This window comes from Panthera tigris, chromosome D1, assembly GCF_018350195.1.
Source record: "Panthera tigris isolate Pti1 chromosome D1, P.tigris_Pti1_mat1.1, whole genome shotgun sequence".
Taxonomy (NCBI): domain Eukaryota; kingdom Metazoa; phylum Chordata; class Mammalia; order Carnivora; family Felidae; genus Panthera; species Panthera tigris.
In genome coordinates this window covers 26,442,290-26,468,970 of record NC_056669.1, presented here as the reverse complement: position 1 = coordinate 26,468,970, position 26,681 = coordinate 26,442,290, and the positions used below count along the sequence as shown (strand labels likewise).

Genomic DNA, 26,681 nt, shown 5'->3' with positions numbered 1-26,681 from the left:
CCAAAACTCAAGTGGAAAGAAATGAAAATTTGAACAGACCCATAACCAGGGAAGAAATTGAATCAGTTATGAAAAATCTCCCAATAAATAAGAGTCCTGGGCCAGATGGCTTCCCAGGGGAGTTCTACCAGACATTCAAAGCAGAGTTAATACCTATTCTGCTCAAACTGTTCCAAAAAATAGAAATGGAAGGAAAGCTTCGAGACTCATTCTATGAAGCCAGTATTACCTTGATTCCAAAACCAGATAAAGACCCTACTAAAAAGGAGAATTGGAGGCCAATATCCCTGATGAATCTGGAGGCGAAAATTCTCAACAAAAAACACTAGCAAACCAAATTCAACAGTACAATAAAAGAATTATTCACCATGATCAAGTGAGATTCATTTCTGGGATGTAGGGCTGGTTCAATATTTGCAAATCAATCAACATGATATGCAACATTAATAGAAGAAAGGATAAGAACCATATGATCCTGGGGGTGCCTGGGTGGCTCAGTTAAGTGTCTGACTCTTGATTTCAGTTCAGGTCATGATTTCATGGTTCATGAGTTTGAGGTCCATGTTGGGCTCTGCACTCACTGCATGGAGTCTGTTTCTGATCTTCAGATATTCTGTCTCCCTATTTCTAGCCTTCCCCTGCTTCTCTTTCTGTTTCTCTCTCTCTCTCTCTCTCTCTCTCTCTCTCTCTCTCAAAAATAAACATTAAAATATTTAAAAAATAAGAACCATATGATCCTATCAATAGATACAGAAAAAGCATTTGACAAAATACAGCATCCTTAATAAAAGCCCTCAAGCGAGTCAGGATAGAAGGAACATACCCTTACATCATAAAAGCCTTATTTGAAAGGCCCACAGCTAATATCATACTCAATTAAGAAAAACTTAGAGCTTTCCCCCTGAGATCAGGAACACGACAGGGATGTCCACTCTCCCCACTGTTGTTCAACATTGTGTTGGAGGTCCCAGCTTCAACAACCAGACAACAAAACGAAATTTAAAAAGGCAGCCAAATTGGCAAAGAAGAAGTCAAACTTTCACTCTTCATAGATGACATGATACTCTACATGGAAAACCTGAAAGACTCCACTAAAAAACTGCTAGAGCTGATGCATGAATTCAGCAAAGTCACAGGATATAAAGTCAATGTACAAAAATCAGTTGCATTTTTACACACCAACAATGAAGCAACAGAAAGAGATATCAAGGAATAGATCCCATTTACAATTGCACCCAAACCCATAAGACATCTAGGAATAAACCTAACCAAAGAGGTAAAAGATCTGTACACTGAAAACTATAGAAAGCTTATGAAAGAAATTGAAGAAGACACAAAGAAATGGATAAACATTCCATGCTCATGGATTTCAAGAACAAATATTGTCAAAATGTCGATATTACCCAAAGCAATCTATACATGCAATGCAATCCCTATCAAAATAGCACCAGCATTCTCCACAGAACTAGAACAATTCTAAAATTTGTATGGAACCAGAAAAGATCCCAAATATCTGAAGTAATATTAAAAAAGAAAACCAAAGCTGGAGGCATCACAATCCCAGACTATAACCTGTATTACAAACCTGTAATCATCAAGACAGTTATGGTATTGGCACAAAAACAGACACATAAATCAATGGAATAGAATAGAGAACCCAGAAATGGACCCACAATATATGGTCAACTAATTTCGACAAAGCAGGAAAAAGTATCCAATGGATAAAAGACAGTCTCTTCAGCAAATGGTGCTAGGAGAACTGGACAGTAACATGCAGAAGAATGAAACTGGACCACTTTCTTACACCATACACAAAAATAAATTCAACATGGATGAAAGACATAAATGTGAGATAGGAAACCATCAAAACCCTAGAGAAGAAAACAGGTAGCAACCTCTTTAACCTTGGCCGTAGCAACTTCTTACTTGACATGTCTCCAGAGACAAGGAAAATAAAAGCAAAAATGAACTATTGGGACCTCATCAAGATAAAAAGCTTCTGGGGGCATCTGGGTGGCTTAGTTGGTTAAGTGTCCAACTTTGGCTCAGGTCATGATCTCATGGTTTGTGGGTTTGAGCCCTGCATCAGGCTCTGTGCTGACAGCTGGGAGCCTGAAGCCTGCTTCGGGTTCTGGGTCTCCCTCTCTCTCTGTCCCTCCCCAACTCATGCTATGTCTCTCAAAAATAAATAAACATTAAAAAAATAAAAAAAAAGCTTCTGCACAGCAAAGATTATCAGTGAAACTAAAAGGCAACCAATGGAATGGGAGAAGATATTTGCAAATGCCATATTAGATAAAAGGTTAGTATCCCAAATCTATAATGGACTTCACAAATTTGGGGCGCCCGGGCAGCTCAGTCAGTTAAGCGTATGACTTTTGATTTTGGCTCAGGTTATCGTCTCATGGTTCATGGGGTTGAGCCCTGCATTGGTCTCTGCACTGACAGCTTGGAGCCTGTTTGGGATTCTCTCTCTCCCTCTCTCTGCCCCTCCCCTGCTCACTCTCTCTATCTATATCTGTGTCTCGAAATAAATAAACATTTATTTAAGAACTTACCAAACTCAACATCCAAGAAACAAATAATCCAGTGAAAAAATGGGCAGAAGACATGAATAGACACTTTTCAAAGAAGGCATCCAGATGGCAAACAGACACATGAAAATATGCTCATTGTTCATCATCAGGGAAATGCAAATCAAAACCACAAATGAAATACCTCTCACACCGGTCAGAATGGCTAAAATTAACAACTCAGGAAACAACAGATGTTGGCGAGGATGTTGAGAAAGGGGAACCCTATTGCTCTGTTGGTGAGAATGTAAACTGGTGCAGCCACCAGTGTGGAGATTCCTCAAAAAATTAACAGTAAAACTACCCTATGGCCCAGCAATTGCACTACTAGGAATTTACCCAAAGGATACAAAAATGCTGATTCAAAGGGGCACATGCACCCCAATGTTTATAGCAATGCTATCAACAATAGCCAAATTATGGAAAGAGCCCACTGTCCATCAACTGATGAATGGCTTAAGAAGATGTTATGTAAATATACATATATACAATGGAATACTACTCACTGATGAAAAAGAATGAAATCTTGCCATTTGCAACAATGTGGATGGAGCTGGAGGGTATTATGCTAAGTGAAATAAGTCAATCAGAGGAAGACAAATATCATATGATTTCACTCATATGTGGAATTTAAGAAACTTAACAGATGAACATAGGGGAAGGGAAGGAAAATAAGATAAAAACAGAGAGGGAGGCAAACCATAAAGGACTTTAACACAGAGAACAAACTGAGGGTTGATGGGGGGAGTGCTGGGGGTGGGTTAAATGGGTTATTAGCATTAAGGAGGGAACTTTTCAGGTTGAGCACTGGGTGTTGCATGTAAGAGATGAATCACTGGGTTCTACTCCTGAAGCCAAGAGTACACTGTCTGTTAACAACTTGAAAATAAAGAAAATAATAATAAAAAACAACAACAACAACAAAAGATAAGTGTTAGCTAGAACTGATTCAGAAGAAAAATGATTCTAATCCTGGGGGACCTGGGTGGTGACCTAAAGAATGTGTAAAGTGGGAGAAAAACAGCAGGTGATGGTGATTAGAACATGTCTGCTAGGAACATAAAGATGGTCTGCACATGCTATTCCAGCCCTGGCCATCAGGGACATCTACCCCTCTATCAGTGGTACATGGTCAGGGCTGTTTCACATCTGATACATTTACAGCTGAGGTCTCCACCCTTCACCAAGAACTTTCACAAGTTTTAAAAAAACTTTATAGTTAAAAAAAAAAATCAAATTGCATTTAAAATTCTTAAAATGAAAAGCAGCAGCCCCATGTCCCATCCCTCCTCACCCACTAGTGAAACCACTTTAAACCCTTCCCATTGTTTCTTCTGGTACTTACTTCCACAATTCTCATTCATTTGTGCATGCTGCCATTTGTTATTATATCGTTGTCAGGCATTATCCACCAACTTCCTGGAGCTCTCTTATAACCTCTCCCTCCTCTTCAACCGGTCATGTTCACAGTAGTTACATTATGTTCATTTGCTTAAATCATTAGTTTCATTATTATGGCTCTGTAGATCCAAAGTCCTTACCAGAGCTGATAAATCCTACATGATCCTGAGCTATCTCTTTGACCTCTCTCCTACCCCTTCAGCCGTGCAACACAGGGTCCCTTCCACTGCCTTCCATTTCCAAGCACAGACCCCCTCCTGCTTCTGGGCCTGGGCTGTCTGTTCTTTCTAGTGGTTCCCCACAGAGAGCCAACAGGTCTTTCCTTCATTTTCTTCAGGTATCTGTTCAAATGTTACTTTATTCCCTGACTACTTTGTGAAAAGTAGCAGGCATGTCCCACTTTCCAATCCAGGTATACTACTGCTTCTCCTCCTACTTTTCCTTCTCCCTCTCCTCCTTCTTCTTCTCCTCCGCTTCCTCCTCATCCTGGTCCTCTTCCTCCTCCTCTTCCGTCTTTTTTTTTTTTTTTTTTAAGAATTCATTGTATGTTTATTATTTACAGCCAATCATTACCTAACAAATGCTATCTGGTGTACGTCTAAATTTTCTTTAAGGCATGGATCACTATCTGATATTGCATATTGATTTTCTTTTTAGCATCCAGCTCTATCCACTAGAATGTACACTCCCTGAAAGGAGGGATTTGATCTGTTTTGTTGTTGCCGTTAGCCCAGTGCTTACAGCAGGCCCTGACTTGGTAAGCACTCAAATATTTGTGGAACGAATACATGCTCATCCAAGTAGCATATTATGGGTTGTATTTTCACCATTGTTATTTTATTCTGGAATTAATATTTGCCTTGTTTTTCATTTGTTTACTTTCCCATATACCTAATCACTGTGTTTTTCCCCAAAAGAGCTAACAGATCTGCCAAATGTCCTCCAAATTAATGTCTAGATATTCAAACATCAGAAAACTTGTCAGTTCCATTTTATTCCTAGAGACCTTTCTTCCAGGACCTTTTATCCTCTGTCCCCAAAACTGGACTGGTTTTCTATCATCCTGGAGCATTTGGCACTATCTTTTAAATTCCCTTTGCCTTTTCCTGTTTTTGACCCCCCTGTTTCTTGGATGCCATTTATTCTTCTGTCCTGGTTTATTTCCATTAATATGCCTCTAGTTATTCCCCAAAATATGAACAAAAGGTAGATTCTTTGAGAATTTGTATGGCTGACAATCTCTGCATTTTTAAATAATCAAAACAGGCTTCCTTAATCTATTCATATTCATTGTAATTATTAACGTGGTTACATTTTGCTACTTGTTTTCTATGTCTCTTTTATGTTTTTTCAAAAAGACTATTTTTTTAGAGCTCTAAACAACAACAAAATTGAGAGTAATGTACAGAGATTTTCCCTACACCTTTTGCCTGCACACGTGCATAGTCTCCCCTATTTTTGATACCACTCATCAGAATGGTGCTTTTTTTTTTTTTTTAAACCAAGGATGAGTCTACATTGACACATCATAATTACCCAAAGTCCATAGTTTGCCGGAGGGTTCATTCCTGATGTTGTGCATTCTATGGCTTTGGACAAAATTATGACATGTATCCATCATTATAAATAACACACAGAGTATTTTTACTGCCCTGAAAATTCCCTGTGCCCTGCCTGTTCATTTCTCCCCCTCCCCTACCTCTGACACCACCCCTTTTTATTATCTCCATAGTTTTGCTTTTTCCAGAATGTCAAATGTTAGAATCATACAGTATGTAGCCTCTTCAGATTGGCTTCTCTCACTTGCTAATAAGCACTTTAGTTTCCTCCGGGTCTTTTCACGGCTTGATGGTTCATTTCTTTCTGGCACTGAACAATATTCCATTGTCTGGATATACTGCAGTTTATTTATACACTCAACTACTGAAGGACATCTTGGTTGCTTCCAAGATTCTGGAATTATGAATGAAGCTGTTAGAAACATCTGTGTGTAGGTTTTGTGTGGACATAAATTTTTATCTCCTTTGGGTAAACACCAAAGAGCAAAATTGGTGGATTGTATGGATAGTTTTGCAGGAACTGCCAAACTATCTTCCAAAGCAGCTGTACCATTCTGCATTTTCACCAGCAACGTATGAGAGTTCCTGTTACTTTACACCCTCCCCGGCATCTGGTGTCAGTGTTCTGGATTCTGGCCATTCCAGGAGGTATGTTGTGCTGCCTCATCATTTTCATTTTCATTTCCCTGATGATATACTACGATGTGGAGCATTTTTTCATATGCTTACTTGTATGTCTTAGGTGAAGTGTCTGTCAAGGTGGTTTGGCCCATTAAATTTTTTTTTCTTAAGTTTTAAGTTATTTTGGATATCAGTCCTTTATCAGATGTGTCCTTTTGCAAATATTTTCTCCCAGTCTGTGGCTTGTCTTCTAATTTTCTTGATTTTTGTCTTTTGCAGAGCAGTAGTTTTTAATTTTAATGAAGTCCACCCTTATCAGTTACTTCTTTCATGGATAATGTCTTTGGTGTTGTTAACCTAACAAGGTATCACCATATGCAAGGTCATCTAGGTATTCTTTTATATTATCTTCTAGGAATTTTGCAGCTGTGCATTTTACATTTAGATTTATGGTACATGTGGTTGAAACAAAAGTTTCAAGTTTTGTGATGGTGTAAGGTCTGTGTCTAGATTAATTTTTTGCATGTGGATATCCAGTTGTTCTAGCACCATTTATTGAACAGACTATCTCTGCTCCATTGTGTTGCCTTTATTCTTTTGTCAAAGGTCAGTTGATCAAGGTATATTTCTGGGCCCTATATTTCATTGATCAATTTATCTATTTTTTTGCCAATACCACATTCTCTTGGTTACTATAGCTTTAACATAAGTCTTGAAATTGGGTAACATGAGTCCTTTGACTTTGTTCTTCAGTATTTTGTTGGCTATTCTGCATCTTTGGCCTTTCCATATAAACTTTAGAATCAATTTGTCAACATCCACGAAATAACTTTCTGGGATCTTGATTGAAATTGCATTTAATCTATAGATCTAGTGGGGAAGAACTGACATCTTGACAATAGTGTCTTCCTGTCCATGAACATGGAATATCTTTCCATTTATTTAGTTCTTTGGTTCCATTCATCAGAGTTTTATGGTTTTCCTCTCCTTATTTTGTTAGCTTCATACTTATTTCTTTAAAAAAATTTTTTTAAATGTTTATTTATTTTTGAAAGAGAGAGACAGAGCATGAGTAGGGAGGGGCAGAGAGAGAGGGAGACACAGAATCAAAGTAGGCTCCAGGCTCTGACCTGTCAGTATAGAGCCCGACACAGGCTTGAACTCACAAACTGCAAGATCATGACCTGAGCCTAAGTCGGATGCTTAACAAACTGAGCCACCCAGGTGGCTCAGGTACCCCAGGTACCCCAAGTATTTCTTTTTTGCGGGGTGCTAATGTAAATGTTGTGTTTTTAATTTCAAATTCCACTTGTTCTCTCAGACCTTTTTTGTTCCTCTGTTCCTTGTTTACTGCTGTCTTTTGTGTACAATTTTTTTTAATGTTTATTTATTTTTGGTTGGGAGACACAGCACGAGTAGGAGAGAGACAGAGAAAGAGAGGGAGACACAGAATCCGAAGCAGGCTCCAGGCTCTGAGCTGTCAGCACAGAGCCTGACGCAGGGCTTGAACTCATAGACCGCGAGATCGTGACCTGAGCTGAAGTCAAACTGTCAACCGAATGAGCCACCCAGGTACCCCTAATGTACTATTCTAATTCTTCTTTTCATTTTTTTAAGCTATGTTTTTGAAACCTTATTTTTCTTTTTTAGTGCTTGCTCTAGGAATTACAGTATGCATCACTGTCTATTTTAGGTTAATATTAACTTAATTCTGGTAAAATATAGCAGCTTTGTTAATTTATAGTTTCATTTCCAACCGCCTTCATCATGCCATTGTTGGTATACATATCAACAGTCAATAAATATATTAAATATAAGTATGTGATATATATTATAAACCAACAGTATTGCAATTAGTGCTTCAAATAGGCCTTTTATTTTTTACTTTTTTTTATTAAATTTTGAGTTTTAATTCCAGTATAGTTAACAGACATATTAGTTTTAGGTGTACAATATAGTAATGCAACAAAAAAATATGGAACACTTCATGAATTTGTGTGTCAATCTTGTGCAGGGAGGGGCCACATTAATCTTTGCTGTATTATTCTAATTTTAGTATGTGTGCTGCTGAAGTGAGCACTAAATAGTCTTACATTTTTCAGGAAATAGAGACAGATAGTCTTTTATATTTAATTACATATTTACCATTTCTAGTGCTCTTCATTCCTTCCTGTGCATTTGAATAACCCTCTAATCTCATTTAGTTCTAGCATGAAGGATATCCTTTAATATTTCTTATAGAGCAGTTCTGTTACCAATGAATTCTTTCAGTTTTGCTTTTCTGGAAATATCTTTATTTCATCTTCATTTTTGAAGACTAGTTAGGTTGGATATAGACTTCTTAGTTGGCAGTTTTTTCTTTCAACACTTTGATTATATCATTCCACGGGCTTCTGACCTCCCATGGTACTGATGAGAAATCAGTTATTACTCATACTGTTATTTCCCAGTGAGTCACTTTTTTTCTTGCTTTCAAAATTTTCTTGTTGGGGCACCTGGGTGGCCCAGTTGGTTAAGCCTCCAACCTCAGCTCAGGTCATGATCTCACAGTTCCTGGGTTTGAGCCCCGCATCCGGCTCTGTGCTGACAGAGCACAGATATTTATTTTATCTCCCCAAAATAAATAAACGTTAAAAAAATTAAAAAAAAATTTTGTTTCTTGATATCTTTGGCTTTCAGCCATTTGACTCTGACATATCTTTGTGTTATTCATTTTGTAGGTTTTTTGTTTTGTTTTTGTTGTTGTTTTTATCTTGGCTGAGCTTCTTGGGTCTATAGTTTAATGTTTGTCATCAAACTTGGGGAGTTTCCAGCCATTAATTCTTCAATTATTTTTTCTGACTCCCTTTCCCTGTTCATTCCCATGTTTAACCCATTGAGCCAAGGATTTTCAACCTCCCAATCACTACCCTGAACCGTGTCTGTTTCCCCTGGCAGCAAAACTATTTGTTTTCATGGTTAGCACCAAGTTACTTAAAAGTCTTTGAGTGAAGGGAATTAATGGCAGCAGCCCCAGGCAACAAGGCCATAGTCTCCAACTGTTGTTACCTGAAGATCTAGTAGCTTTTCAAAAATAAAAGCTTCTGTTGAGAGCTTAGCTGAAGTACTCCATATTGCTGTCTCCTCCATTTTGTGTAGCCAGGTGGCCTGCAGGGGCGAACATGCCCTAGATAACAGCTGCAGGGTCACAAGTAAACGTAAGTTCAAGATATGAGTTCCCCAATGGCCCTTGTGATAAACAGTTCCCCTCCTCTCAGGGCCTTCCCCTTATGCAGCCCTTGAATAAGACCCCTGTGAGGCTCACCAAAACCCTGTTCTTTCTTGTTTGAATTGACCAACCCAGACTTAGCCTGGGAATCCTAAGGGCTCTATTTGTGGGTCCCAGTAAAGGTATGTGCACCAGGTCCTGCCACAGTCTCCATGTGTACTCTGCCTTGACTTCCCCGTATGGCCCCTTGAGGCAGGACTTGTACCTTCTCCACCACCTGGGAGTAATAAAATTCTCTATTTCAGTAGTATCTTGTTGAACAGAGACTCACCATCAGACACCTGGGCACCCTTCTTAGCAAATGTTAATTTAACAAAGTCACAACAGCTTCTCAATTTGTTGTCTGACTTTTGTTCATTACCAGTTCCCAGAAATGGCTGGTTTTGACAATTTTGTCTAGCTTTATACAATTTTTTGGCTTGTTTTCAGTTTTTTGCAGAAAGAAACTGCCTACCTATTCATTCTGCCTTAACTAGAAGGCCTTCTTCCCCTTCTTTTTTTTCATTTTTTTAAGACCCTATATTGATCAATATTTTTTTTTAAATTCTAACGTTTATTTATTTTTGAGAGAGAGAGACAGAGTGCAAGTGGGAAGGGGCAGAAAGAGAGGGAGACACAGAATCCAAAGCAGGTTCCAGGCTCCACGCTGTCAGCACAGGGCCTGATGCAGGGTTTGCACTCATGAACTGTGAGATCATGACCTAAGCCGGAGCTGGATGCTTAACTGACTGAGCCACCCAGGTGCCCCACTGATCAATATATTTTTTTAAAAACCTCCATTTTCTTTTCATGTTTAACTGAGGTCCCTCTCAAGATCAAGCCTGTTATACTCCTTTGTCTTCCTAGCCAGAAGTGCAGAAAAACCAGCTTTGCAAATCCTTCCTGTCCCTTCTCATTTTTTTTTCCTGAGGAGCGGTACCCTAAATAAAGGCGGAGTCCTTGTCTGTCTTTCTGTAGTGCATACCACTTGTCAAACCCCACCCTTCCCTTTTACCTGGTTTAAGATGCACCTCAGTGGATGGTAGGGCCCACAGCATGTCTGTAGAAACTGTTTCTAAATTTACTTATGCTACTTGGAAAGCTGAATACCTTGATTTCGTGAGGGAGAGGAGCAGGGAGGTAGATTTCTTCCATTAATCAATTATTAGATTAGTTTATTTGCTTAGCTACATCATAGGACATGTGGTAGAAATACAGGATGGGTCAGTTTCAATAAGGAGAAACAAGGTAATAACTAATTTTAAATAGAAGAATAAAAATTTAGACTTCTGACAATTTTGATAACACCATTCAAACAGGCTAAGTCCCTGAGAAGTCTAGCTTAAAAAAATAATTTAAAAATAAGTATTAAATAAAAAAAAAGCAAATACTCAAGGGGTAAGCTGCCAAGAATTACATGGTACAAAATATTTCAATCTAAGGAAAACCCACAGAGAAGAAACATCAGAAAGTACTTCTGCAAGGACAAGTTTCCTAACATTCTTATTTTAATATATTCATTCTTTTTTGATATTGTGTGAGATAGCATGGGAGTGTGAAGGGAAGATTGAGTGTTTTGGAGAGGTGGTAGCTTTTTTTTTTTTTTTTTTTTTGTGTTTATTTTCTTTTTGAGAGAGAGCATGAGCAGGGGAGGGGCAGAAAGAGAGAATCCCAAGCAGGGTCCATGATGCCAGCACAGAGCCTGATGCCGGGCTGGAACTCACGAACCTCAAGATTGTGACCTGAGGTGAAGTCAGATGCTTAATGGACTGAGCCATCCAGGCAGCCGTGGAGAGGGAGGGGGTAGCTTTGAGTTAAAGCTGGCAACCAAGAAGACTAATGGTTCATGTTATGTCTAAGGAGATCACAGGAAAAGGAACATCATTTGAATAAGAGGTTTGACATGATTTTCCTTGCCCTCCTCATCTTTAGCCATTTCCCCTCTCTATATTCTCTATTTTTCATTGGAGGTAAGTGAAATGAAGACAGGTTGATGGTGTCCAGAAGAGAAAATGTGGGTAAGAGTAAGGAAGAATAGGGGACAAGGAAAAAAGAGGACAGAAGAGTCATAGACATAGAGGGAGCAAAAGAGATGAAAAATTATGGCCAATGTCATTTGCCTGCACTTAAAAATAAAACGTGATATGGGCCTTAAAAAAAAAAAGCCTGAATTTTCCCTTATTTTAGATGAAGAAAGTACACACAGTGGAAGGATAGGATGTATCTAGATGAGTGACAGACTCAAAACCAAGAAGAAAAATGAATTTTATTTTCTTCCTTGAGTGCCTGGGCTTAGCAACCAGCACCCTCCAACATTAGAACCAAGGACTTGGCTTTCATACTTACTAATACATACTTAATGAATTATGGTTTATCTTCACCATGGGATATTATGTAACCATTAAAAAGAATGAATTAGAGCTATACCAGCTGTTCTAGAAGGTTTTCCATGAGAGAGCTGGCTGAGACAAGCAAGATGGAAAAAAACTATTACTTATAATATGACTCCATTTTAAACAACAAAGGTAATGTCCTGCATATATGTATTACATATGTATACAGGTATATGATTATATGAACAGGGAAAGCAAAATGGAAGACTACTTTGAGGGTATTTAACACTATTCATTAAGTATTTCTGGCTCTCTGTCTTCTAGGCACATGGTATGATTGCACTTTCTGGCCCCCTTGTCGTTGGGTGGGGTCTTGTGAGTTGTGGGCAGAAGTGACATGTGTTGGTGCTGGGAGGAAACACATAATTAATTGGCAGTTCCAGACCCCTCAGAACACATTTCACTTTACCACATTACTATCAATGTTCATGACAGTAGCTTCTCCATTAGTCTAGATCCCAGAGTGAGGAGACATTGAGCAGAGCCCCAAACAAGCCATGATGAACACATGGCATAGGAAAAATAAACAGTTGTTGTAATGAGCCACTAAGCTTCGTGGACTGTTTTTATCTAGGATAACCTAAGTTGTTATGAGTCGTACAGATATATGAGGTTAACATGTTACGGGTAGGACACTCAGGCTTTTGCAGTTTCTTTAAAAAAATATTGGAAAGGGGCGCCTGGGTGGCTCAGTCAGTTGAGCGACCGACTTCGGCTCGGGTCATGATCTCACGGTTTGTGAGTTCAAGCCCCATGTCGGGCTCTGTGCTGCCAGCTCAGAGCCTGGAGCCTGCTTCTGATTCTGTGTCTCCCTCTCTCTCTGGCCCTCCCCCACTCATGCTCTGTCTCTCTCTGCCTCAGAAATAAATAAACATTAAAAAAAAATTAAAAAAATATTGGAAAGCTTTATCATATCAAAGGAAGAAGTTATGATGCTGTAAGAATGGTAGAATTTATACCAAAAAGGTGCCAAAAACTATTTTGGCAAATTGTATCTGGAACTGTCCTGACTCGTGCCTTTTCTTTCTGATATCAGACAGACACATTTTATCTTTTGAAATGGTGCCCAAGTTCTCCTTGGCTTGAAGATGGCTGTCTTCTCCCCGTGTCTTCACATACATCTTCCCTCTGTGTGTGCCTGTGTCCTCTTATAAGGGCAACAGTTAGATTAGAGACCTCCCTGATGACCTCATTTTAACTTAATTATCTCTTTAAAGAGATAATCTTTAAATATAGTCACCTTCTGACATACTGGAGATCAGGACTTCAACACATAAATTGGGGGATGGGGAGCATAATTCAGCCCATTGTACATTTTATTTATTCATCACTTAATTGACATTTCCATATACTTTTGTAGATTTAATTACTAAATCACTACAAAAGACAAATCAGATGTATCAAAGAAGACACTCTGAAGGTTTAAACAACCTTATTAAGTATTGCTGCTTTGTATTTCTGGGACAGTTTTTCTTAATGAAAATCGCCCTCATATGGTTCTAGAAGTCTCAATGCTTTCTTGCTATTTCTCTCTTACTTTTTCTTTTTTTAAATAACAGCCTTATTGACATATAATTCATATACCATAACATTCACTCCTTTGAAGTATATAATTCAGTGATTGCTGGTATATTCACAGTTGTGCAACCATTACCACTATCTGATTTTAAAACATTTTCATCAACCCCAAAAGAAATCCCACACCCATTAGCAATCATTCTCCATTTCCTTTCAACCCCTCTGACTCTGGCAACCACTAATCTACTTTCTATCTCCATGAGTTTGCCTATTCTAGATATTTCATTTAAGTGGAATCATATATCTCTGCCTCTTTCACATAGCATGGTTTCAAGGTTCATCCATGTTGTAGCATGTAAAAGTCCTTCATTCCTTTTCATTGTTGAATAATATTGCATTGTAAGATATGTCACATTTTGTTTATCCATTCATCTGGTTTTTAAATCTTAATCTTTTAATTTTTTAAAAAGTTTTATGTTTTAAGTAGGCTCCATACCCAATGTGGGGCTCAAACTCATGACCCTGAGATCAAGAGTTGCATGCTCTACCAACTGAGCTAGCTAGGTGCCCAATCCTTTATATTTTTACTGAAGTATGGTTGACATATAATATCCATTCACGTGTTGATGGATATTTGGGTTGTTATGAATAATGATACTATTAATATTGGTGTATAAATTTTTGTGTGTACCTATGTTTTCATTTCTCTTGGGCATATACTAGGAGTGGAATTACTTGGTCATATGGTAACTCTATGTTTAACATTTTGAGGAACAACCAGACTCTTTTCCAAAGTGGCTGCACCATTTTCCCATCTCACCAGCAGTGTATGAAGGTTCCAATTTCTCCACATCCTTCCCAACACTTGTTATGTTCATCTTTTTAATTTTAATCATACTAATGAGTGTGAAGTATATCTCATTGTTTTGTTTTATTTTGCTTCCCTAATGATTAGTGATGTGAAGCATCTTTTCATGAGCTTATTGGGCATTTGTATATCTTCTTTGGAGAAATGCCTATTCAAATTCATTGCCCATTTAAAAAATTTTTAAATTGTTGAGTTGTAATATCTCTTTATATATTATAGATACAAGTCTTGTATCAGATATATGATTTGAAAATATTTTCTCTCTTTTTAGGGGTTGTCTTTTTACTTTCTCTATTGTGTCCTTTGGATCACAGAAACTTTTGATTTTGATTAAGTCAGTTTATATTTTTTTCTTTTGTGGTTTGTGCTTTGGTGTCATATCTAAGAAGCCATTGCTTAACTCAAGACCATGAAGATTCAATCCTATGTTTTATTCTAGGATTTTTACAGTTTTATCTCTTACATTTATGTCTATGATCCATTTAATTAACTTTTGTATGTGGTGTGAAGTAGTGATCCAACTTCATTTTTTGCATATCTAATTGTCCCAGCCATTTGTTGAAAAGATTTTTCTTTCTCCCATTGAATTGTCTTAGTGCCTTTGTCTACCTTCTACTCTTGAAAATGGATTTCATCAATCTTCAAAGAAGGGCCTTGCCTACAATAAGATGAAACTGTGGCAAAGAATGAGTAATTCAACAATTATGACACATATATTAAATGTTTTAATAGAGTGTGAAGAGTGTTATGACAATGAAAGTAGGACTCTGACTCAGCCTGGGAGAAATAGGAGAAAGATTATAGAGGGAAGTGTCCCTAAAACTTCCTTGAAAAACAGGTAAACATAGGTAGTGTGCGTAAAGCTCCAGACAGAGCAAATAGTACATGCCTAGACTAAGAAGCAGGTGTAGCCAATCATCCATATGGTCAGAATCAAGCTAGATAATGTTTCTTACTCTCTTTACCCTACCATTCCCACTTTCTTTACCAAGAAAGACCTAATGTCATTCTCTTCCATGGCTGGAATGCATTAAACCTTTAAATTGTCTTAGGTTGGGAATGAACAGAACAGTATACTTAAAAGTCAAATCAACCAGACATTGTAGTCCTATGTGCCCAAGAATCTCTGGAAAGGATATAAACCAACTCACAAATGGGCCTGAGGAAGGTTAAGTTAGAAAGATGCAAGTCAAGTTTTATATTAGTTCAGGCGAATTCTATTTCCTTAATTTCCCTAAAGGAAACTGGATTCCTACATGTTCCTTTAAGGGGGAAATACAGTCATATAATAGAAAGAGCACAAACTATGGAGCATCAATCTTTGCTGCTTTTACTGGTAAGGTCATGGACAACTTCCCTAACCTCTCGGTACCGTTTCAGTACCCTTTCTTCCAAAATGAGGACCTTAACACTACCTCAGAAGCATCTTGTGAGGATTAACTGAGAATGTCTAGCAGCTAACTATAGTAAGTGTTTAACAAATATTAGTTTCCTCTCTTCTCTGGTGTTCTCATACTTATTCCTACAATTAATGGGGGAGAAACCTGGCTTCTCTTTTAGGAGAAGTATAATTATTGAACTAAGGCTGCTGTATCTTTTAGTACTAACTTCAAGTGGGGAGAGGGGAATTATGTTGAACCTTTACCTGACCCTGGAGAGGGTAGTGGGTTTTTTCATTTTTTAAAATGTTTATTTATTTTTGAAGGAGGGAGAGAGAGAGAGACAGAGCATGAGTGGGGGAGGGGCAGAGAGACAGAGATGGAGACACAGAATCTGAAGCAGGCTCCAGGCTCTGAGCTGTCAGCACAGAGCCCAATGTGGGGCTTGAACTCACGAGCTGGCCCAAAGTCAGATGCTTAATCGATTGAGCCACCCAGGTTCCCCTGAATACCTTTTTAATAGAAATGGGATATGTGTTTGGTCAGTAGGCAAATAGGTAATGGGGAGAACACAGAATATTATTTTGAATCTGTCTTTGCCAACAGAAACACTTAGATGGCTTCTGGCCTGAGTTTACTTTGGAATACAACCAACCCTGCCTGACTCAGCTTTCTGTTACTCTGCAAATAACAAGCCTAATACCTCCCGCCTTCTTCTATGAGCTGCTTCGTAGTAAAATGCAGAGGAAGCACAAGGTACAGAGTTGAAAGTTTTCTGTGGCCCATGGCTGATGTGACTATGGTTTAGTCCTGAACTTCAGGCAGAGTATCTCTGCTCTATAGTAGCCTGGGAGCCCTTAAATAACTCTGGAGTCTGTCACTTTTTAAAAAATTTTATAGCTACTACTGTCATTGTTATTTTCTCTGTAAGTTGGTAGGTAGGTCTTTGGTCAGAAGGCTCAAGACCAGGATAAGAATTTGAGCCTTGTTCTGGCATGAGTTCATGATGCCGTGGAACAAAATTCCATGAATAAGAGCTCAGTTACCTCCCAAGTGAGTTTAGATTTCTAAGCAAAAGATGGTTTAATTCCTGCTTCCATTTTTTTTTTAATGGGATCCCATTAAATATGCTGGGTGCTGAGGAAATAATAAAATGAATAAGAAATGACCCCTCTTAAAATTTGTATGGAACCACAAAAGACCCTGAATAGTCTAAGCAATCTTGAAAAAGCAAAGCAAAGCTGGAGGTATCACAATTCCAGACTTCAAGTTGTATTATAAAGCTGTACTAATCAACAGTATGGTATTGGAATAAAAATAGACACATTGGTCAATGGAACAGAATGGAAAGTCCAAAGACAAATCCACAATTATATGGTCAATTAATCTTTGACAAACCAGGAAAGAATATCCACGGGGAAAAGATAGTCTCTTCAACAAATGGTGCTGGGAAAACTGGACAGCAAAGTGCAAAAGAATGAAACTGGATCACTTTCTTACACCACACACAAAAATAAATTCAAAATGAATTAAAGACCTCAAGGTGAGACCTGAAACCATAAAAATCCTAGAAGAGAGCACAGGCAGTTATTTCTCTGACATCGGTTGTGGCAACTATTTTTTCTAGTTAGGTACCTTAAGGCAGGGGAAATGAAAGCAAAGATAAACTATTGGGATTACATCAAAATAAAAAGTGTTTGCACAGCAAAGAAACACAACTAAATCACACAACTAAAGGCAACGAAAAGGCAACCTATGTAATGGGAGAGGATACTTGCAAATGACATATCCATAAAGGATTAGTATCCAAAATATATAAAGAACTTATAAAACTCAACACTCAAGAACCAAATAATGTGATTAAGAATGGGCAGAAGATATGAGCAGACATTTCTTCAAAGAAGACATACAGATGGTCAACAGACACATGAAAAGATACTCATCATCACATATCATCAGGGAAATGCAAATCAAGACCACAATGAGATATCACCTCACACCTGTCAGAATGGCTAAAATCAGCAACACAAGAAAAAATGGATGATGGCAAGGAGGTGGAGAAAAAGGAACCCTTGTGCACTGTTGGTGGGAATACAAACTGGTGCAGCCGCTCTAGAAAACAGTGTGGAGGTTCCTCAAAGAGTTAAAAGTAGAACTACCGTATGATCCAGCAGTCACACTACTGGGTGTTTACCCAAAGAATACAAAAATTCTAATTCAGAGATACATGCACCCCTATGTTTATAGCAGCATTAAATAAATACAATAGTCAAACTATGGAAGCAGCCCTTAGCACTCAGCGTGGAGCCTGACATGGGACTGGATCCCATGACTCTGGGATCATGACCTGAGCTGAAATCAAGAGGCGACACTCACCCGACTGAGACACCCAGGTGCCCTTTAATCTGTGCTTTTGATTGGATCCTCACCTGTGTCCTCTGAGTTCTAGCACTCATGAACTTCTCTCACCCTTTGTTGCCTTCTTCCTGTCAACTATAATCAGGCCCAAGAATTTTTCACACAAAATAATAAGAGAAAAAGGAAAAAGAAACAAAAAAATCTGTTTGGACCTGGGTCCCTGAAGAACCACTGTGTATCTCTCTTCCTATTTACCATTCCAAACATAAAAGTAATATAGCTAATGTATATAAAAGTTACAAAGAATAACAGCTGTGTGGCATGACTCAGCTTAACAGAACATTACTAACATCTTTGGAGCTTCCTATTGACAATCCTTGATAGCTTCCCTGACTTCCCTCTTGAGAAGTAGCATCATTTTGAATTGTGTGTTTAGCAATCACTCACTTTTGTCTTGCTCTATATTACATACATTTAGTACATACATGATCTCCAAACAACATATAGTTTTGCAAATTTTCAAACTTTATACATATGTTCTCAAAATAGGTGGATCTTTTTCTCACCATCTCACCTAGCCCAGAGCCAAAATGCCTTTGATAATAGGTTTATTTATAGACAATTACAGTTTCTAATATTAAAATTATTTGGAAAGTCATTAATTATTGAATTAAATTACCACTTAAATGAAATTGTCTTTGGATAGAAAGGGATTTTGATGGTTTGTGTACTGCAATCAAACATTGTCAAAATCAGTTAAATTTCATGAAAAAACCTGGAAATACAATTGCTGTCTCCATTTAGTTCTGCTCCTTCACCACCATGACACTAAAATTATATTCACAGGTGTCACCAAATCTCTTCATATTGCTTCATCAGTGGAAATCTTTAAAATATTATCTGAGTAGACCTCTCTTCTGTTCCTGTGCTACTCTGTAGTTGACACCATCCTTTAGTCACTCATTTTTGGAATTATCTACTGCTCTTGGCTTTCAAGATACTATTCTCTCCTGGCTCCCTTCATCTGCTATAATCTTCTTTTTCTCCCTTAAATGGTCCTCTTCTTTTTCCTGTCTCTTAAACACGAGCAGACTTTGGTCCACTGTTCTATATAGCTTCTTCTGGCAAGAACTCATACATACCCATAGTTCCATTACCACCTGCACACTGATGACTCTTTTCTCTAGCCTTGACCTTTGCCCTTAGTTTCAAACTCATATATCTAACAACTTGCTGAACCAATAGACACACGAAAACATGTAGATTCTTCTTAGACACCTCAAAGTCAACATGTCCTAAAACTGAATTCATCATCTTCTTTCCCCACCAGATTGGTAATGGCTTAACATCCAGTTACTTCTAAAGCCAGATTCCTAGGACTCATCTGAGACTCCCTTTTATCCCTCTCTCTGCCCTGCAGTGTCCCAATTCCCCAAGAGACTAAAATATTCTGCTTATTTTGGCTACCCAAATTTTCTGATGTTCTCTTTCCTTTCTAGTCCTACGATAGTTATCTCATTTAGGCTCTCATTGTCTTTTGCCTGGACCACTGCAGTGCCTCTAATCCTGCCATCCATAAATCCTTCTTCCACTCTGCTACCAGAGTCATCTGCCTAAGATGTAAATGTGACTACGCCACTATAGAATCTAAAATATTTCACTGACTAACCACCACCCAGATGTAGTCCATGCCCCTTTGCATTGCATATACCCAGAATGTGGCTCTTGGCCTGTCTCTCAAGCCTCATCTCCCATCTGTCCCCACCACAAACCTTACAGTGCTCATGCTATTCCCTCCACCTTGTGTGTCTTTTCTATTTTTTCTTCGCATGGCTTCCCTTTTCTCAGTTTTCGATAGGTGTGCCATATCTCCTCTAGAAAGCCTTCTGTGAACTTCCAGGCTAGGCTATGGCCCCACCTCTGTTCTAGCATAGTACATTACGCATATCTTGATTTTTATCACTTAGCCTGTTATATTAAAATTACACATTTACATGTCTTACTCACTAGACCATAGGCCCCTCAAGAGCAGAGATCTTATCTACTTCGTGTTAAAGTTCCCATAAACTTTCCCATAAAGTTCCCATAAAGCTTGCCATATAATAACAGGTCTTGATCTGAACTGGACTAAATCAACCTAGCCATAATCCTGAATCATGAGGACACTAACTCCTGAATCCAGTCATTTCTAAGGGTGCTGCTCTCATTACTTTTTCATATAATTTTTAGAGCAAGATGAGTCCTTGAGAGATCATCTAGTCCTTAAGAGATCATGCCTCTCAGACTGGTGTACAGGTAAGCCCCAACAGTCAAAATATCTGAAATCACATGACCAACATGGTTACCATCGTAGAGTTATCAATTTCACCTTAAGATTTTGGGGAAAATGATTTTCATGTTAAAACAGAGATGTGGGGTACCTGAGTGGCTCAGTCTGTTAAGCATCCAGCTCTTGATTTCAGCTCAAGAGCATAATCTCAAGGTTGTGAGATCAAACCCCACATGGGGCTCTGTGCTGACAGCATGGAGCCTGCTTGGGATTCTCTCTCTCCCTCTCTCTCTCTGTCCCTCCCCTGCTCATGCTCTCTTTCCAAAAACCACCACCAGCAGCAGCAGCAGCAGCAACAACAACAACTAAAAAGATGTATTTGAAGGTAGCATAAATTTTTTTAGCACTAAGGGAGACTATAGCTTATGCCATCCTGTTTTCAGCCAAGCCTCCATACCATGAGAATACAAGTTCTATGGTGAGTGGTAGCATTTGAGAAACACTAATCTACAAGATCATTTGATCTTGTAGTTTAGTTCTTGTTCTCTATAAAAATAAACAATCCCAGTGAGAAAAAAGCCTAGAAATTATCTCAAAAACAGCCAGAAGAGAGAGATTTTTCGTCCTGGGTCTAGGTTAGTTTAAACAGGTGTCCACCTGATAGGCAGGATAGGTCTTCTGAAATTAGTACATCAGTGTGCTTTGTGCAAAATATACCAGAAGACAAATGAAGGTAGGGGAGAAGAGACAGAAAAAAAATGTTAGAACGGAACAAAGAGAAAGTCTGGGTCAAAGTGGGGGCCAGATCAAAGAGAGTGGAAGGAAGCAAAGGACAGTACAAGAATGGCATGGAACAAGAGAGAAAAAAACATCCAAATAGAACTGTGATTAAAAATGGTGCCAGATGTAGGGTGTTTGGTGATAACCCAAGAAATTATTACATCTTCAGTAAGATGATACAGGGAGTTGTCACTCCTGGAAATTCTACCTGAAGTCCTGGTAGAAGATCTTCCCAGTCTTTTTTCCAACAGCTGTTCCACACATCAAATTTGAGAAGGAGGTACCATCTTCCAGAAAAAAAATGGCATAAAAAGATGCAAAGGAAACAGAGGAAACATCAAGGGGACAAGTAGGAAGGGTTAATTTAAAATGGGTAATGGAGTCGATTTATCTAGGGCCTCTTATGTATCAAGCATGGTTCTAAGTGATGGCGAAACAGAGATAACAGGGCTGGACCCCAGTCTTCAAGGGCTTTGCCGTCTTCTTTAAAGGTGCCTGAGAGGGAAGAGCCAACAGTACAAAATCTGGTATCTAATGCCTAGGCTTTCTGATGAAGATGTCTTTGAAAGCTAAGTCAGGAATCATTCCTGTGACACATATTATCTGGTGCCTTTTTGTGATCTAAAACTTTCCCAGCAAAGAAAAAGTGCTGACCCTGCCCTAAGTTTTGGGTATCACATGTCAGGCTAAGCAAAGAAAGAAAACAGTATGGATTTGCAGAGTGATCTTCAAGGGCAGAAATTCTCTCCCAAATTCTGTAACTAAGACATTCTTTGGAGGTATTAGGAAAATATTTTCTCAATATAACCTCTTAAAGAGAAATAAGAAGCTAACTATAATTTTCCATCTTAATTAAATATTCTTCTAAGTGTCATTATTAAGATTAAGATAAATATTGGCATGATATGGAGCTTCTCCAAAGGCCCTAACTTATTCTGGATTAAGTATTTCTCCGCCGATGGGTAATAAATGTTTCGCAAATGGTTATTCCAAAACAATTTGTTGTACTTGTGCTTACAAGACTTTTATTACACTAAAATCTCAGACCTTTTTATTTTTACTTATTTATTTTTTAAGTAAGCTCTATGCCCAGTGTGGGGCTTGAACTCACAACCTCAAGATCAAGAGTCACATGCTTTACCAACCGAGCCAGTCAGGTGCCCCAGAGCTTCTTGCTTTTTAATAGAAAAGAACTCACTCTCCGTGGAAGCCTGCTGATTGTCTCCCTGCTGCTGACAAAAGACACACAGAGGAACACAGGGGTGCACAGAGGCAGCCACTTCAAAGGGGGGGGGGAGAGTCAAGAACTAAATTCTGAATGTTTGAATCCTAAACTACCACTTACCCACTCAAAACAAGAACCTTTCCTATTAAATGGATTACATAATAAATAAATCAAACTTACTAATGGTCTTTTCTCAAACAGGAATAAATGGCTAGAGATGGGGTCTTCCTGATGAGAAACTGATTAGACTAGAAAGCTGCTAGAGACACAATGATGAACCATCAAAAAAGCCTGCTCTGGATAATCGCCCTACAATGAAGCTCACAATCTGCAAGGCACACTCACAGACTATACATTTTGGCATTTTTGGTACACCATTCTTAAACACGGACAGTTGAATAAAGCTTCTGCCATAAAAGGCAGAACAGAAACAACAGAAAAAAAAGGGGCCTTTGAAAATATACAGACACCATTTGGGATACTCTCAAAATTAGAAAAAAATCAGAGCTAATATTCTCAGGGAAATAGGAAAAGATACTGCATCCATAAAATAGGAGCAGGATGCTATAAAAATTTCTTGAAAGCCGCCTCACCCCACCCAAATAAAAGTCCTTGGGAATTAGAAATATGGTGATAGAAATGTAAAAATTTAATATAAGGGCGGGAATATTTATTAGAACTAAAAGATTAGAGATTTTTTTTTAAATAGAAAAGATAAGAAACCAAGAGGGAAGATTCAAGAGATCCAGCATCTAAGTAATTTAATGTAAGTTGCAGAAAGAACAGAGGAAATTATGCGACAGAAGAAAACTGAAGAATATGATTTTTAGATTGAAGAGTCCTTTAAAGTATCCAAAACAATGACTGGGGGGAAAAAACCCAAACCAGTATGAACTAACAACATTGTGAAATATCAGAACATGAGGACTAAACAAAAGAAAACCCTACAAACTTCCAGACAGAAAAAAAAATGCATGGGATCAGAAATCATAATGGCATCAGCTTCTCAACTGAGCGATAAGAAGGGAGAAGAAAACGGAGCAATGCCTTCAACATTCTGAGGGGAAATTAATTCCAACTGATAACCTATATCCAGCCAAACCATCAATCAAATATGACGGAAGAAAAATGACATCATAAATGTACAAAGACTCAAAAAGCCAGGTCCTGGGGGGCCTGAATCTTCTATAATTTGGGGAGCCCTCTTTAAGAAAAAAATAATAAAATTACCAACACAAAATTGGGTGTGAACATGAATATTTATTTAGATTGAGAAGAGAAATCACAACAAATGGGAACCTTGGAGATTCATGGCTCTTTCTTCTAAAATCTTTTTAGAAAATGTGCCCCAAATGCTTCATGATGGCGACCTGGCTTTTCCTCTCCACTTGTCAACTTTCAACAGTTTGCAGCCCTCACAGAGGCCCTGTGAACTTCAGCAGCTCCTGGATAAATTTGCCTCTGTCTCCACGTGGCTTTTCTCAGGAAGCCATGCTCCAGCAAGACCAAGGAGTGAGAGGGCACAGAATCCAAGAAACAGGAATCCGGTACAATTGACAAGGTGGCAGCAAAGGAAGCTCCCAGTGCAACAAGTAGCTCAGAATAACCAGTCTCAGAGAATATGGGGCTGGGCAGGGATGCTTCCAAGAAAAGCATATCAAACTGACTACTTACTTGATGCTTAACTCTCTACTGAGAGGAATTTTACCATCCTGTCAAAGTTTGAGTCAGAATTGTAATGAGTACTCAAAAAACCTAAGCAACTGAAGAAGAGGTAGCAATTACTAACTCCAGGTATAGAGAAAGGTTGTACAAGAAAGGAAGTGTAGAAATCATGGTGTATCGCATAGCTGGAAAAAGTCATAATAATGTAAACACTAAACATTGCTATATCAAAAAAAAAATAGGCTATAACTATATTAGGACCTTGCAAGAAAGGGAAACAAATATGAAAAAGAATAATGAGGGTATAAGAGAGCTACATCCTTATCCTCCCTGGTAGGATGTCAATAGATACTATCCAGAACTGGGAAAAGAATGAGAAATAGCCAGTATTAGCATGTTACTTGGGAATATGGTGGTAAGTATGAGAAAAACATAAATGAGAGACTGAAAGTCATTGCCTCTAGGGAGGTAGCTGTGTAGACTCAGTAAAAGCCTTGTAGAACTTGTGACTTTTAAGACTCTCCATTTATTTATGTTGACCAAAATCTAGAAACAGCCTCAAGAGGGATGAGACAGAAAGCCTTTGGAAATAAAATGAAGGTGCCTCTGATAAACTAGCCCCAATTCAATGTTTTTCAAATTATGATCCTGTGACCACCTGTGTTCAAATTATCTGGAGTGTCAGCTTATCATTCAGATTTATAGACTCATTCCAGACCGAAATAATCAGCATTTCTTGGGGGTGGACCTCGGAATCTATAATTTTAAAAAGTTCCCCTACACCCACTGCATTATCTATTGCTTTTTTAATAAACCAAAAAACAACAGGTAAAAATAAAATAAAAATAAAATAAAAATAAAAATAACAACAACCCATATAGAAACAAAGAGTCAATGACTCATAAAACATATTATGGCAGATGCTGCTAGTTGCTCACCCTATATCTATTTTCCCCTTCTTCCTTAACAGACTCCCTATTTTGTTATATTGGCAACATGGCTGGCTAAAACACTAGATTTGCTCAGGTTTTCCTATAATTAGGAGTGGTTATGTGACAGAGTTCTTATATGAATGAGGTATAAGCAGTCTATTGGGTGGAACTTTCAAGAGTGATATTATTATAAAAACAAGGACAGATTCAGCTGGCACATGCCTTCTGCCCTTCTTTCTGGTAAGCCCTCTCTGATACGAAGAGGTGCCTGTCTCTCAGTGAGGACAAAAGGTGCATGCTAAGGATGGTGGTGCAGGAAGACAGAGGAATCTGGCCCAATCCTCAACTTCTCACCCCCAGACATCCAGCTATTTGAGAAAAACAAACTCCTCACTTACTAAGTTATAGTAGGGTTTTCCATTACTTGTAGCTGAATGAAGTCCTAATGACATCTCATCCTTGTTCAAACGTTTGTTTGGTAAGTACTGAACGCATTTTATTGAGTGCCCACTACGGGCACTGTGCTCAGAAAAACACAATGGGCCAGACCAAAAGGCTTTTTCTCTCACGGACTGTGGAATCCAGTTAGAGTAGGAGAATCTACGGATATTTGAGTCCAGGATTCAGGGAGGCTATAGTTTGCTGTCACAGACCCAAAACTGAACCACTTGACTTATGTATCTAGGAAATCCTCGAGGGACCACATGCTGGAAACAGCAGTAGTCTGAACACTGGGAAGCCTAGGTTTTAGCTGCAGTTCTTCAGCCAAGTAGGTTTGGGTACTTGCTTAATTTTTCCTGAATCCCCTTTTGTTCTCGGAAGAAACAAAAAGATTGGGCATGATAAATATTTCAGGCTATCCGCAGCTCTAAAATATTTTTGCAGTTACGATGAACAAAGATGGGCATGAAAGATACCAAACAAGAATGTTCCTAAATTTAGATTCTAAGAGTTCGTAGTCAGAGAGTATGGTAAGTAAATGTTCAGGAAAAACAAATCACAGACAACTCCTCACCCCCAAATTACACAAGCAAACAAAAGAGCTCCCCTGTAGGGAGCTGAGGTATTATGGAAGAAGTTCTGGCTTAAGGTTGGCTTTGCCACTTAACAGCTGGATAACCTCAGGCCAGATACTCAGTATTTCTGTTTCAGTTTCCTCAATTATGAAATAAGCTATTACTATTTCCTCACAGTGCTGCTTATGGAAATCGCCTTGTACTCTAAAGCTGCCGTGGTATCAATAATGGTTTATAATATCTAAATTCCACAGGGAAATACATGAGTGTACTTTGGTATCTTCAGCTTAAATTCTTCATCACAGAAGGCTGATAGAGCTTTTGAGTTTCAGGGAGCCTGGGTGGCTCAGTTGGTTGAGCGTCTGGCTCTTGACAGCGAGGAGCGTGCCTGGAATTCTCTTTCTCTTCCTCTCTCTCTGCCCCTCCCCTGCTCCTGCTCTCTCTCTCAAAATAAATAAATAAACTAAAAAAAAAAAAAAAGATCTTTTGAGTTTCTTTGTCCCTTCAGTAGTGCACCTTGTGACCCATTTTATTTTCACACAGAGAACAGACAAGAGAAACAAAAACAGCTCAAATTCAAATAATCTCTGTTTATTTCTAGCCCCCAGTAAAGGTTTGGGGGAGAAGACTGTTTAATTAAAAGGGAAGCTGAGTCCAAATGACGTGTGGGGATTCCAGTACTTACTTGTAGCCTCTAATTGTTCCTATTGGATATTGCATAGTATTGTACGTGATCTAGTTTTTGTTTCATGACCTGTCCATAGAAACAAATACAGATTTGAAATCTGTCTCATACATGCCCATTAGTTGATGACAGAGTGGTGACTTCTATTCTCTTACCGACAATTATAAAAAGTTTTGCAATAACAGGAAATTT

General features: G+C 38.5%; 1 protein-coding gene and 1 non-coding gene across 4 annotated transcripts in view; both read right to left on the bottom strand.

Moving 5' to 3' along the window:
* Positions 1 to 26,681, bottom strand: part of TMEM45B (transmembrane protein 45B) — an 82,978-nt gene that overhangs the window by 9,557 nt on the left and 46,740 nt on the right. The window lies entirely within an intron of this gene.
* On the bottom strand, positions 8,124 to 8,234 carry LOC122231565. The gene has a single exon (XR_006208831.1). It is a non-coding gene; the product is annotated as a U6 spliceosomal RNA (small nuclear RNA).